This window comes from Camelus dromedarius, chromosome 6 (assembly GCF_036321535.1).
Source record: "Camelus dromedarius isolate mCamDro1 chromosome 6, mCamDro1.pat, whole genome shotgun sequence".
NCBI lineage: Eukaryota > Metazoa > Chordata > Mammalia > Artiodactyla > Camelidae > Camelus > Camelus dromedarius.
In genome coordinates, this window is record NC_087441.1 from 88,671,715 (window position 1) to 88,684,703 (window position 12,989).

A 12,989-nucleotide genomic window follows, 5' to 3' on the forward strand; every position below is an offset into this window, starting at 1 on the left:
CTGTTTCGAGAAACCCACAGTCAAAGTCTGCAGGAACCGGCTCCTAAGCAATCCCGCATGGCTCCTGCAGGATCCAGCCAAAGCGACGGGCTCCCGGCAGAAGCAGCCCACTGGCTCCTGGGCAAGAGTTTTGAGTCTGAAAAAGGCAGCGACACGCCACGCCAGAACCGTCACAGGACACACAGTCTGCAGACGAGGCCAGGAAAGGCTGCCGGGAGAAAGGGAAGATCACCTATCCCAGGACGAGGTCCAACAGAGCATGACCACCCCACTTACCTGGGCCTCCGGGGCCGCCGCAGGTGGGCGGGTGCTGCCGGGCCACACCGGAGACGCGCCAGCTCCCGCGTCGGCTAAAAACCACAGAAAAGGATGGAGGATTAGGCTTTCCTGCGAAGACACTGCTGAAGGGAAACAAAATCTTTGCGCCTTCCTTCTTTCCTTCCTTCCCCGTATCACACTCGTTTCTTGGATGAACTGGATACTGACCCCAGGAACTCCTGCATGCTAAGCCCGCATTCTCTCTACTGCTGAGCTACATATACCCTTCCCCTCAGAGCACACTTGTTTCTAGGCACGGAGGACAAGGAATGCCAACCACGTTCACTAACTTACCCAGTGTATAATAAGTTCCGTGTGCTCCACAAACAGAGCTCAGTGTTTTATGATCCGTCAGCTCCTGCGGAGCCACTTCTACAGTCCCAGTAGCATACTCCGGTTTTGTAATTTCGGGCTTAGTCGCCCCTTCCTAGGAACACAAAACAAGATAAATCAGGAACTAACTTCAGATCATGTGCATAAGCTTAGTCAGTCATGTAGACAACAGTTATTTACCGAAGCTATCAGAACATAAGCCCTATCCTGGGAGAATCTGGCGGTACAAGTAAAAGGCAGATTCTCCTCTCTGTTCTGCCAGAGGCACAGGATCCATGAAAACAAATCAGCACAGAAAAATTTCAACAGCTCTACAACTGATGTGAACGGGTACAGTAACGCCACAAAAGACTGGAGAGTCCGCTGCACGTGGATAGATCAGGGAATGCTGGGAAGACCACACTGTTTCATAAAAGAGAGTTCCAGCGCAGAGGGGGAATGTGGAGGTTCTTTGGGGAAGGGCAGCCTGAGTAAAAGGAGCAGGTGGGAAACAGCGTAAGGCATTAAGGGATCTAGACCACTGTTACTTGTGGTGGAATGGGAAGACAAAACATGCTGCCTTGAAAATGAAACATCACTTAATTAATTTCAAGTGAGGACAGCTAAAACAAGAACCAACCCCAAGATACACCTAAATTTCCCAGGGATGATTTTCTTTTCAATATCCTCTAATAAACTGTAAGGGAAAGACCCTGAAAAAAAGAATGCCCACACAGACACTGGTTTCACTAAGTGAGTCTGGAATATGAACACAATTGCATTAACCAGTCCTATGGCATTAAGCACAGAATCACATCCTAAACTGTAAGTTAAAAGCATAAGTCAAAAATTCTCATCAGCAGATGCAAACGTGAAAATGCACACTCACACCAACCCCCGGTTTATGTCTCAGAATCCCCTGGTACTTTTATAGTCACACAAGGACATTAACAACAAGAGACTGTACCTCATCCCAGGAAGATTCTCTTCCTCTCTCTTCTGTAAAGTGGCACACTGACACACAATCTGTAAAAGGTAGTTACAGGTATATTAATGAGAATATACACGAATGTATATTAAATTAACCATGTGCGTATATCTCCGTTCGTGGATGTGTCAAAACAAAAGTGGCAGAAAAGACTTTCAAAGAGTTAGAGCATTTTCTGAAAAAAAAGCTTAAGTCACGGTTGGGATATATTTAAAACGAAGTAGTAAGAGGAAAACACGTAAAAAAATTGATATGGAATTTGGGTTTGCGCACTATGTATTTCTAACATTTGAAGTTTGCTCTTGTTTTTGTTTTATCTTTTCTTCTCTTTTTAAATGGAGGTACAGGGAATGAGCACACGGAATTCGGCATGCTAAGTAAGCATTCTATTTACCACTAAACTATGTCCTTCCCCGAGTCAACTAGCTTCTCGGCATAGATAAAATAAATACAAAACACTCTTTCACGGTTCACTGCCTTACAAATCATGTTAGTTTGCTGAAGCGCAAAAGATCTTTGAAGCCTTCTTCCCCGTAACAAACGAAGTCTCTTATCAGACCGAGTGGGAGACAGGTCTCAGGACCCTTGACTGAACAGACCACAGGCCCCGAGTTCGGGTGTTTCTTCCATAACCGATCATCGGCTGTGGAAGTTCAGGGCTCCACTCGCTGCAGACAGTGACAGGGGCGGGCTTGTCCTCCATGGAGCCCGGAACGTGGTGTCTGTTGAACGCCCGTATGCAGAACCGACACGTCTGCCCTCCGTCAGAGGACCCTCTTTCCCTCTACAACAGACACCTCCCTCCCCAGGGCAGGACGGGGAAGACTCGGTCCATCAAGTGCGTCTGCTAAGGGACAAGATGTTCACGGCCGTGAGCCCAGTCACGGCCGCCCGTGCACGGGGAAGCCCCGGAGAGCGATCTGCCCTTCTTCTGCAGTGACTCAAGGAAGAAACAGAGGACTATGCTTTCCTCTTACTGAGTGGAGCAGCTGGCGGTGGGGGGCGAGTTTGCACAGGGCACCAAGGGGGACCAGGTGCAGGTGACCAGGGGGGCGACGACGGGCCGCACCCGGGGCAGGCCACGCAGGCTGGTCCTCGGAAAGGTTGGGGCCCTCCTGCCCACGGGGTGATCTGCAGGACAGAAGGGCGGGCTGGTTTGGATGACAGCCAAAAGCGCCAACACCGACAAGAGCCGAAACCCAACGCAGCAGCCATCAGCAATGGGCACCCTCCACTCCACCATGTGCCAAGAAAGCAGCACGGTGCCACACGCACCGCCCAGCCCTCTGGGGCCTGCCTGCAGCCTGGGCCTCACAGGGGGACACGGGGATACGACCCTGACGCCGCACGTCGCCGCCGCCTCTGTATCCAAGTGGAGGAAGCCAAGGGTCCTCCTGCCCGAGAGGCTGCACACTGAGCTTCCAGCACACGGGCAAACTAGCGCCTTCACAACACCCAGCCGCTCTGGGCTGGACGGCCCTCCCCGCCACCTTCCCCAGCTCCACGCAAGCTTGCCCGGCGCGGACCAGGAAAACGGAGACGGGACGGACGTGAAGAGCTCATTCTCCACACGAGCAAGCAGAGACGCAACAGGGTCACCGCACTGCCTGCAGGGCTCTGCCTGCAGGACCCTGCCAGGTCCTCTCTGCCCCCTCCTCAAAAAGGGCCCTCCTCCGCCCGCAAGGGCTGCCCCTGGGCGCAAAGAGCACTTGGGTGCTGGGCATCCCAGAGTCCTGCGGCAGAGCTGGCCAAGGGCTCCTGAGGGGACAAGGCTGTCCTCAGACGGGACTCAGGCTCCGCTACAATCATCCCTATCCTCAGGGAAGTCTGGATTTTACGTTCGCTACGGAACGCACCCTACCTGCGTGCTACGGGAGAGTGACGTGGGGAGTCTCAACCCCACACCTGACACCAAAGGCACTGTACCAGCTCGTGCGCAAAACCCCACGGTGTGCCATGAGACCGACCAGCAGTTCTGACAGCTTCCAGGGCAGGCCCGACCCGGCGCAGGGTGGGGGACAAACACAACATACGCACTCTGGTGCGCATCGGAATTCCCCCGCAGGGAAGGAGGCATTTTAACGGCGGGCTCTTTCCCTTCCAGCCTCTATTCCCTACTACAAACGCACCATCTCTGAGAGCCAGGCTTTTCTGCCCAGAGTACAACTGGAGGCAGCGGCCAAGACACACTTACCTCCCGAGAAAAGACAGTGACCGGCTGTGACGTTTACCACACCCAGGAAGACCCAAAGTTGCACAAAGCACACCGTACAAAGCTGGAGGGAGGGCTTTGCCTCTTTTCCAGTTACCAGGATCTGAATGGACATTCTAAACAGGAGAATCACCTGGCCTGAGCCGGGAAACCAGTCAAAAGAACGACGACACAGAAATCCGTCTCAGTGACCCAGGAGCAACCCCAGGTGCAGGAGGTCAGGAAGGAGTCAGCCGAGCCAGGAGAAGTCATTTTGGAGAGAGGGATCACCCTCCTCACGCTGTTTCGAGAAACCCACAGTCAAAGTCTGCAGGAACCGGCTCCTAAGCACTCCCTCATGGCTCCTGCAGGCTCCAGCCAAAGCGACGGGCTCCCGGCAGAAGCAGCCCACTGGCTCCTGGGCAAGAGTTTTGAGTCTGAAAAAGGCAGCGACACGCCACGCCAGAACCGTCACAGGACACACAGTCTGCAGACGAGTCCAGGAAAGGCTGCCGGGAGAACTAGAAGACCACCTTTCCCAGGACGAGGTACAACAGAGCATGACCACCCCACTTACCTGGGCCTCCGAGGCCGCCGCAGGTGGGCGGGTGATGCCGGGCCACACCGGAGCTGCGCCAGGTCCCACGTCGGCTAAAAACCACAGAAAAGGATGGAGGATTAGGCTTTCCTGCGAAGACACTGCTGAAGGGAAACAAAACCTTTGCGCCTTCCTTCCTTCCTTCCTTCCCCGTATCACAATTGTTTCTTGGATGAACTGGATACTGACCCCAGGAACTCCTGCATGCTAAGCCCGCATTCTCTCTACTGCTGAGCTACATATACCCTTCCATCCAGGGCACAATTGTTTCTAGGCACGGAGGACAAGGAATGCCAGCCACGTTCACTAACTTACGTAGTGTATAATAAGCTCCGTGTGCTCCACCAACAGAGCTCAGTGTTTTATGATCCTTCAGCTCCTGCGGAGCCACTTCTACAGTCCCAGTAGCATACTCCGGTTTTGTAATTTCGGGCTTAGTCGCCCCTTCCTAGGAACACAAAACAAGATAAATCAGGAACAAACTTCAGATCATGTGCATAAGCTTAGTCAGTCATGTAGACAACAGTTATTTACCGAAGCTATCAGAACATAAGCCCTATCCTGGGAGAAGCTGGCGGTACAAGTAAAAGGCAGATTCTCCTCTCTGTTCTGCCAGAGGCACAGGATCCATGAAAACAAATCAGAACAGAAAAGTTTCAACAGCTCTACAAATGAGGTGAACGGGTACAGTAACGCCACAAAGGACAGGAGAGTCCGCTGCACGTGGATAGATCAGGGAATGCTGGGAAGACCGCACTGTTTCGTAAAAGAGAGATCCAGCGCAGAGGGGGAATGTGGAGGGGCTTTGGGGAAGGGCAGCCTGAGTAAAAGGAGCAGGTGGGAAACAGCGTAAGGCATTAAGGGAACTAGACCACTGTTACTTGTGGTGGAATGGGAAGACAAAACATGCTGCCTTGAAAATGAAACATCACTTAATTAATTTCAATTGAGGACAGCTAAATCAAAAACCAACCCCAAGATACACCTAACTTTCCCAGGGATGATTTTCTTTTCAATATCCTCTAATAAACTGTAAGGGAAAGACCCTGAAAAAAAGAATGCCCACACAGACACTGGTTTCACTAAGTGAGTCTGGAAAATGAACACAAGTGCATTATCCAGTCCTACGGCATTAAGCACAGAATCACATCCTAAACTGTAAGTTAAAAGCATAAGTCAAAAATTCTCATCAGCAGATGCAAACGTGAAAATGCACACTCACACCAACCCCCGGTTTATGTCTCAGAATCCCCTGGTACTTATATAGTCATACAAGTACATTAACAACAAGAGACTGTACCTCATCCCAGGAAGATTCTCTTCCTCTCTCTTCTGTAAAGTGGCACACTGACACACCATCTGTAAATGGTATTTACAGGTATATTAATGAGAATATTCACGAATGTATATTAAATTAACCATGTGCGTATATCTCCGTTCGTGGATGTGTCAAAACCAAAGTGGCAGAAAAGACTTTCAAAGAGTTAGAGCATTTTCTGAAAAAAAAGCTTAAGTCACGGTTGGGATATATTTAAAACCAAGTAGTAAGAGGAAAACACGTAAAAAGAATGGATATGGAATTTGGGTTTGCGCACTATGTATTTCTAACATTTGAAGTTTGCTCTTGTTTTTGTTTTTTCTTTTCTTCTGTTTTTAAATGGAGGTACAGGGAATGAGCACACGGAATTCGGCATGCTAAGTAAGCATTCTATTTACCACTAAACTATGTCCTTCCCCGAGTCAACTAGCTTCTCGGCATAGATAAAATAAATACAAAACACTCTTTCACGTTTCACTGCCTTACAAATCATGTTAGTTTGCTGAAGCGCAAAAGATCTTTGAGGTCTTCTTCCCCGTAACAAACGAAGTCTCTTATCAGACCGAGTGGGAGACAGGTCTCAGGACCCTTGACTGAACAGACCACAGGCCCCGATTTCGGGTGTTTCTTCCACAACCGATCATCGGCTGTGGAAGATCAGGGCTCCACACGCTGCAGACAGTGACAGGGGCGGGCTTGTCCTCCAGGGAGCCCGGAACGTGGTGTCTGTTGAAGGCCCGTATGCAGAACCGACAGGTCTGCCCTCCGTCAGAGGACCCTCTTTCCCTCTACAACAGACACCTTCCTCCCCAGGGCAGGACGGGGAAGACTCGGTCCATCAAGTGCGTCTGCTAAGGGACAAGATGTTCACGGCCGTGAGCCCAGTCACGGCCGCCCGTGCACGGGGAATCCCCGGAGAGCGATCTGCACTTCTTCTGCAGTGACTCAAGGAAGAAACAGAGGACTATGCTTTCCTCTTACTGAGTGGAGCAGCTGGCGGTGGGGGGCGAGTTTGCACAGGGCACCAAGGGGGACCAGGTGCAGGTGACCAGGGGGGCGACGACGGGCCGCACCCGGGGCAGGCCACGCAGGCTGGTCCTCGGAAAGGTTGGGGCCCTCCGGCCCACGGGGTGATCTGCAGGACAGAAGGGCGGGCTGGTTTGGATGACAGACAAAAGCGCCAACACCGACAAGAGCCGAAACCCAACGCAGCAGCCATCAGCAATGGGCACCCTCCACTCCACCATGTGCCAAGAGAGCAGCACGGTGCCACACGCACCGCCCAGCCCTCTGGGGCCTGCCTGCAGCCTGGGCCTCACAGGGGGACACGGGGATACGACCCTGACGCCGCACGTCGCCGCCGCCTCTGTATCCAAGTGGAGGAAGCCAAGGGTCCTCCTGCCCGAGAGGCTGCACACTGAGCTTCCAGCACACGGGCAAACTAGCGCCTTCACAACACCCAGCCGCTCTGGGCTGGACGGCCCTCCCCGCCACCTTCCCCAGCTCCACGCAAGCTTGCCCGGCACGGACCAGGAAAACGGAGACGGGACGGACGTGAAGAGCTCATTCTCCACACGAGCAAGCAGAGACGCAACAGGGTCACCGCACTGCCTGCAGGGCTCTGCCTGCAGGACCCTGCCAGGTCCTCTCTGCCCCCTCCTCAAAAAGGGCCCTCCTCCGCCCGCAAGGGCTGCCCCTGGGCGCAAAGAGCACTTGGGTGCTGGGCATCCCAGAGTCCTGCGGCGGAGCTGGCCAAGGGCTCCTGAGGGGACAAGGCTGTCCTCAGACGGGACTCAGGCTCCGCTACAATCATCCCTATCCTCAGGGACGTCTGGATTTTACGTTCGCTACGGAACGCACCCTACCTGCGTGCTACGGGAGAGTGACGTGGGGAGTCTCAACCCCACACCTGACACCAAAGGCACTGTACCAGCTCGTGCGCAAAACCCCACGGTGTGCCATGAGACCGACCAGCAGTTCTGACAGCTTCCAGGGCAGGCCCGACCCGGCGCAGGGTGGGGGACAAACACAACATACGCACTCTGGTGCGCATCGGAATTCCCCCGCAGGGAAGGAGGCATTTTAACGGCGGGCTCTTTCCCTTCCAGCCTCTATTCCCTACTACAAACGCACCATCTCTGAGAGCCAGGCTTTTCTGCCCAGAGTACAACTGGAGGCAGCGGCCAAGACACACTTACCTCCCGAGTAAAGACAGTGACCGGCTGTGACGTTTACCACACCCAGGAAGACCCAAAGTTGCACAAAGCACACCGTACAAAGCTGGAGGGAGGGCTTTGCCCCTTTTCCAGTTACCAGGATCTGAATGGACATTCTAAACAGGAGAATCACCTGGCCTGAGCCGGGAAACCAGTCAAAAGAACGACGACACAGAAATCCGTCTCAGTGACCCAGGAGCAACCCCAGGTGCAGGAGGTCAGGAAGGAGTCAGCCGAGCCAGGAGAAGTCATTTTGGAGAGAGGGATCACCCTCCTCACGCTGTTTCGAGAAACCCACAGTCAAAGTCTGCAGGAACCGGCTCCTAAGCACTCCTGCATGGCTCCTGCAGGATCCAGCCAAAGCGACGGGCTCCCGGCAGAAGCAGCCCACTGGCTCCTGGGCAAGAGTTTTGAGTCTGAAAAAGGCAGCGACACGCCACGCCAGAACCGTCACAGGACACACAGTCTGCAGACGAGGCCAGGAAAGGCTGCCGGGAGAACTAGAAGACCACCTTTCCCAGGACGAGGTACAACAGAGCATGACCACCCCACTTACCTGGGCCTCCGAGGCCGCCGCAGGTGGGCGGGTGCTGCCGGGCCACACCGGAGCTGCGCCAGGTCCCACGTCGGCTAAAAACCACAGAAAAGGATGGAGGATTAGGCTTTCCTGCGAAGACACTGCTGAAGGGAAACAAAACCTTTGCGCCTTCCTTCCTTCCTTCCTTCCCCGTATCACAATTGTTTCTTGGATGAACTGGATACTGACCCCAGGAACTCCTGCATGCTAAGCCCGCATTCTCTCTACTGCTGAGCTACATATACCCTTCCATCCAGGGCACAATTGTTTCTAGGCACGGAGGACAAGGAATGCCAGCCACGTTCACTAACTTACGTAGTGTATAATAAGCTCCGTGTGCTCCACCAACAGAGCTCAGTGTTTTATGATCCTTCAGCTCCTGCGGAGCCACTTCTACAGTCCCAGTAGCATACTCCGGTTTTGTAATTTCGGGCTTAGTCGCCCCTTCCTAGGAACACAAAACAAGATAAATCAGGAACAAACTTCAGATCATGTGCATAAGCTTAGTCAGTCATGTAGACAACAGTTATTTACCGAAGCTATCAGAACATAAGCCCTATCCTGGGAGAAGCTGGCGGTACAAGTAAAAGGCAGATTCTCCTCTCTGTTCTGCCAGAGGCACAGGATCCATGAAAACAAATCAGAACAGAAAAGTTTCAACAGCTCTACAAATGAGGTGAACGGGTACAGTAACGCCACAAAGGACAGGAGAGTCCGCTGCACGTGGATAGATCAGGGAATGCTGGGAAGACCGCACTGTTTCGTAAAAGAGAGATCCAGCGCAGAGGGGGAATGTGGAGGGGCTTTGGGGAAGGGCAGCCTGAGTAAAAGGAGCAGGTGGGAAACAGCGTAAGGCATTAAGGGAACTAGACCACTGTTACTTGTGGTGGAATGGGAAGACAAAACATGCTGCCTTGAAAATGAAACATCACTTAATTAATTTCAATTGAGGACAGCTAAATCAAAAACCAACCCCAAGATACACCTAACTTTCCCAGGGATGATTTTCTTTTCAATATCCTCTAATAAACTGTAAGGGAAAGACCCTGAAAAAAAGAATGCCCACACAGACACTGGTTTCACTAAGTGAGTCTGGAAAATGAACACAAGTGCATTATCCAGTCCTACGGCATTAAGCACAGAATCACATCCTAAACTGTAAGTTAAAAGCATAAGTCAAAAATTCTCATCAGCAGATGCAAACGTGAAAATGCACACTCACACCAACCCCCGGTTTATGTCTCAGAATCCCCTGGTACTTATATAGTCATACAAGTACATTAACAACAAGAGACTGTACCTCATCCCAGGAAGATTCTCTTCCTCTCTCTTCTGTAAAGTGGCACACTGACACACCATCTGTAAATGGTATTTACAGGTATATTAATGAGAATATTCACGAATGTATATTAAATTAAACATTTGCGTATATCTCCGTTCGTGGATGTGTCAAAACAAAAGTGGCAGAAAAGACTTTCAAAGAGTTAGAGCATTTTCTGAAAAAAAAGCTTAAGTCACGGTTGGAATATATTTAAAACCAAGTAGTAAGAGGAAAACACGTAAAAAGAATGGATATGGAATTTGGGTTTGCGCACTATGTATTTCTAACATTTGAAGTTTGCTCTTGTTTTTGTTTTTTCTTTTCTTCTGTTTTTAAATGGAGGTACAGGGAATGAGCACACGGAATTCGGCATGCTAAGTAAGCATTCTATTTACCACTAAACTATGTCCTTCCCCGAGTCAACTAGCTTCTCGGCATAGATAAAATAAATACAAAACACTCTTTCACGTTTCACTGCCTTACAAATCATGTTAGTTTGCTGAAGCGCAAAAGACCTTTGAAGCCTTCTTCCCCGTAACAAACGAAGTCTCTTATCAGACCGAGTGGGAGACAGGTCTCAGGACCCTTGACTGAACAGACCACAGGCCCCGATTTCGGGTGTTTCTTCCACAACCGATCATCGGCTGTGGAAGATCAGGGCTCCACACGCTGCAGACAGTGACAGGGGCGGGCTTGTCCTCCAGGGAGCCCGGAACGTGGTGTCTGTTGAAGGCCCGTATGCAGAACCGACAGGTCTGCCCTCCGTCAGAGGACCCTCTTTCCCTCTACAACAGACACCTCCCTCCCCAGGGCAGGACGGGGAAGACTCGGTCCATCAAGTGCGTCTGCTAAGGGACAAGATGTTCACGGCCGTGAGCCCAGTCACGGCCGCCCGTGCACGGGGAAGCCCCGGAGAGCGATCTGCCCTTCTTCTGCAGTGACTCAAGGAAGAAACAGAGGACTATGCTTTCCTCTTACTGAGTGGAGCAGCTGGCGGTGGGGGGCGAGTTTGCACAGGGCACCAAGGGGGACCAGGTGCAGGTGACCAGGGGGGCGACGACGGGCCGCACCCGGGGCAGGCCACGCAGGCTGGTCCTCGGAAAGGTTGGGGCCCTCCGGCCCACGGGGTGATCTGCAGGACAGAAGGGCGGGCTGGTTTGGATGACAGCCAAAAGCGCCAACACCGACAAGAGCCGAAACCCAACGCAGCAGCCATCAGCAATGGGCACCCTCCACTCCACCATGTGCCAAGAGAGCAGCACGGTGCCCACACGCACCGCCCAGCCCTCTGGGGCCTGCCTGCAGCCTGGGCCTCACAGGGGGACACGGGGATACGACCCTGACGCCGCACCGTCCGCCGCCTCTGTATCCAAGTGGAGGAAGCCAAGGTCCTCCTGCCCGAGAGGCTGCACACTGAGCTTCCAGCACACGGGCAAACTAGCGCCTTCACAACACCCAGCCGCTCTGGCTGGACGGCCCTCCCCGCCACTTCCCAGCTCCACGCAAGCTTGCCCGGCACGGACCAGGAAAACGGAGGACGGGACGGACGTGAAGAGCTCATTCTCCACACGAGCAAGCAGAGACGCAACAGGGTCACCGCACTGCCTGCAGGGCTCTGCCTGCAGGACCCTGCCAGGTCCTCTCTGCCCCCTCCTCAAAAAGGGCCTCCTCCGCCCGCAAGGTCTGCCCCTGGGCGCAAAGAGCACTTGGGTGCTGGGGCATCCCAGAGTCCTGCGGCGGAGCTGGCCAAGGGCTCCTGAGGGGACAAGGCTGTCCTCAGACGGGACTCAGGCTCCGCTACAATCTTCCCTATCCTCAGGGACGTCTGGATTTTACGTTCGCTACGGAACGCACCCTACCTGCGTGCTACGGGAGAGTGACGTGTGGAGTCTCAACCCCCACACCTGACACCAAAGGCACTGTACCAGCTCGTGCGCAAAACCCCACGGTGTGCCATGAGACCGACAGCAGTTCTGACAGCTTCCAGGGCAGGGCCCGACCCGGCGCAGGGTGGGGGACAAACACAACATAACGCACTCTGGTGCGCATCGGAATTCCCCCGCAGGGAAGGAGGCATTTTAACGGCGGGCTCTTTCCCTTCCAGCCTCTATTCCCTACTACAAACGCACCATCCTCTGAGAGCCAGGCTTTTCTGCCCAGAGTACAACTGGAGGCAGCGGCCAAGACACACTTACCTCCCGAGAAAAGACAGTGACCGGCTGTGACGTTTACCACACCCAGGAAGACCCAAAGTTGCACAAAGCACACCGTACAAAGCTGGAGGGAGGGCTTTGCCCCTTTTCCAGTTACCAGGATCTGAATGGACATTCTAAACAGGAGAATCACCTGGCCTGAGCCGGGAAACCAGTCAAAAGAACGACGACACAGAAATCCGTCTCAGTGACCCAGGAGCAACCCCAGGTGCAGGAGGTCAGGAAGGAGTCAGCCGAGCCAGGAGAAGTCATTTTGGAGAGAGGGATCACCCTCCTCACGCTGTTTCGAGAAACCCACAGTCAAAGTCTGCAGGAACCGGACGCAGCGCTCGACTGTTGGCTCCTGCAGGATCCAGCCAAAGCGACGGGCTCCCGGCAGAAGCAGCCCACTGGCTCCTGGGCAAGAGTTTTGAGTCTGAAAAAGGCAGCGACACGCCACGCCAGAACCGTCACAGGACACACAGTCTGCAGACGAGGCCAGGAAAGGCTGCCGGGAGAACTAGAAGACCACCTTTCCCAGGACGAGGTACAACAGAGCATGACCACCCCACTTACCTGGGCCTCCGAGGCCGCCGCAGGTGGGTAGGTACTGCCGGGCCACACCGGAGCTGCGCCAGGTCCCACGTCGGCTAAAAACCACAGAAAAGGATGGAGGATTAGGCTTTCCGGCGAAGACACTGCTGAAGGGAAACAAAATCTTTGCGCCTTCTCTTCCTTCCTTCCTTCCCCGTATCACAATTGTTTCTTGGATGAACTGGATACTGACCCCAGGAACTCCTGCATGCTAAGCCCGCATTCTCTCTACTGCTGAGCTACATATACCCTTCCCCTCAGAGCACACTTGTTTCTAGGCAACGCAGCGCTCGACTGTCAACCACGTTCACTAACTTACCCAGTGTATAATAAGTTCCGTGTGCTCCACAAACAGAGCTCAGTG

At 53.3% G+C, this 12,989-nt stretch overlaps 4 long non-coding RNA genes across 4 annotated transcripts in view; 1 reads left to right on the forward strand and 3 right to left on the reverse strand.

Moving 5' to 3' along the window:
- Window positions 1-12,989, forward strand: part of LOC135321540 (uncharacterized) — a 539,910-nt gene that overhangs the window by 195,938 nt on the left and 330,983 nt on the right. The gene's annotated exons all lie outside the window — the stretch shown is intronic.
- LOC135321610 (uncharacterized) lies at window positions 1,483-5,051 on the reverse strand. The gene is made up of 3 exons (XR_010381483.1): window positions 4,723-5,051; window positions 4,387-4,460; window positions 1,483-1,656 (listed from the first exon to the last, which is right to left on the reverse strand). It is a non-coding gene; the product is annotated as an uncharacterized LOC135321610 (long non-coding RNA).
- Window positions 5,203-9,162, reverse strand: LOC135321611 (uncharacterized). Its single transcript, XR_010381484.1, has 3 exons — window positions 8,834-9,162; window positions 8,498-8,571; window positions 5,203-5,766 (listed from the first exon to the last, which is right to left on the reverse strand). It is a non-coding gene; the product is annotated as an uncharacterized LOC135321611 (long non-coding RNA).
- Window positions 9,314-12,980, reverse strand: LOC135321612 (uncharacterized). The gene is made up of 3 exons (XR_010381485.1): window positions 12,945-12,980; window positions 12,608-12,681; window positions 9,314-9,877 (listed from the first exon to the last, which is right to left on the reverse strand). It is a non-coding gene; the product is annotated as an uncharacterized LOC135321612 (long non-coding RNA).